Source organism: Arachis duranensis, chromosome 2 (genome assembly GCF_000817695.3).
Source record: "Arachis duranensis cultivar V14167 chromosome 2, aradu.V14167.gnm2.J7QH, whole genome shotgun sequence".
Classification (NCBI taxonomy): Eukaryota; Viridiplantae; Streptophyta; class Magnoliopsida; order Fabales; family Fabaceae; genus Arachis; species Arachis duranensis.
In genome coordinates, this window is record NC_029773.3 from 17,343,965 (window position 1) to 17,345,588 (window position 1,624).

Here is a 1,624-nt window from a genome sequence, read left to right on the forward strand (position 1 = left end):
TTACACCGAAATTTTCATATTTGCACGAGATTGAAAGAGGGAGCTGGGGGATCAAAGATCAAAGAAGGGTTAGTGATTTATTTTATTTTTTTGTCTTCTATAGTATTTTTTAGTTTGGTAGGTCAAAAATTAATTTGTTATTGATCAGAATTTTATTTAAAATTTGTTATTAGTCAATAGATTGCTATATGTATAAGACGGAATTTAAATTTTTGATACTTATTTAAACATACTAGTAAACTAATCACTAGACTAATTAGAACTTAGATCCTCTAAATTTTTTATTTCACTTAAAAAATAAAGTATAATCTTTCACAATTTATTTTATAGATAGAACAAAAAAAATATAAAATAAACTATTTAAGAGTAAAAAGTTATATTTTATCGTCTAAAATAAAAATTCAAACATACACTTAGGGTCCGTTTGGAAAACTTTAAAAATAATTTTTTTTAACTTTTGACTTATAAAAAGTAGTAGTATTAATGTCTGGTACAATTTTTAAAATCAAATTGCAACTTTCTAAGAAGCTATTTAAGAGCTTATAGAGAAGTTAAAAAAATTGACTTCTCTCATAATATTTCTATTTTTCATCATATTTCTATAAAATAAATATTTTTAGAATTAAAAATTTAAATATAAAATAATTTATTTATAAATTACTTTTAAAAGATTTATTTATTATTTAAATTATTTTATCAAAAAAATTTTAATTAAGTTGGTTATTTAAATTGGCCATAGTCATTAGTGTTACAGTGTTACTGTTTACTGTTTTGTTGACAGTTGACACACACTGGAGACTCGACCAAACAAATTATTCGCCAATGCATGGGCACAAACCAACGCACACACCAATAAGGCCACAAACAAATAAGTAACAAATCCTCCTCCCTCCCTCCACGCTCCCTCACTAGCGCGTGTAACAACACACCCTCTCCAATCCAAATTCCAAAGGGCACCATTTTCTCGCTTGTTATTTTTTGTGTGGGAGAGAAGTGAGTGTATCTCACAATGGTGGAAGAAGAGATGAGTTTTTTATTGTTATGGTGTGAACAAATCGGACTCTCCGATTTGTTTCATTTTTTAAATCAACAATCACAAATCGGATGGTCCGATTTGTGTTTTTGAAAATAAAAAAATTTTTAATGTTGAAATCGGACCGTCCGATTTCTATTTTAAAAAATAAAAAAAATAAAAATGCAAAACGGACCATGCGATTTGTAGCTTTTTTTTCTTTATCAAACAAATCGGATCTTCCGATTTGTATTTTACTTTTTTTTCAAACAAATCGGACCGTCCGATTTAAAGAAAACACCATATAAAAAAAAACACCTAATCTTCCCATAACAATGTATTACACATATATTTATACAATATAAAAAAAAATTAGCCCCATTTTCTAATTTTCTTCTCCTCGGTCACACACCCTCTTGACTCCCCTCTCATTTTCGCCGGTGACCGAAAAACTAATTTAAGAAAAATAAATAAAGTATTCCAAATTCCTTTGTGTTTTTTTTTTAATCTCACCTTCATCTCGCCGCGAAATCTCACGCTATTTTATCGCCAATTTCCCTCCCCTTCAATATCGCCTTCTTCAGCGTCTTCACTCCGATTCCCCCTGCTAAC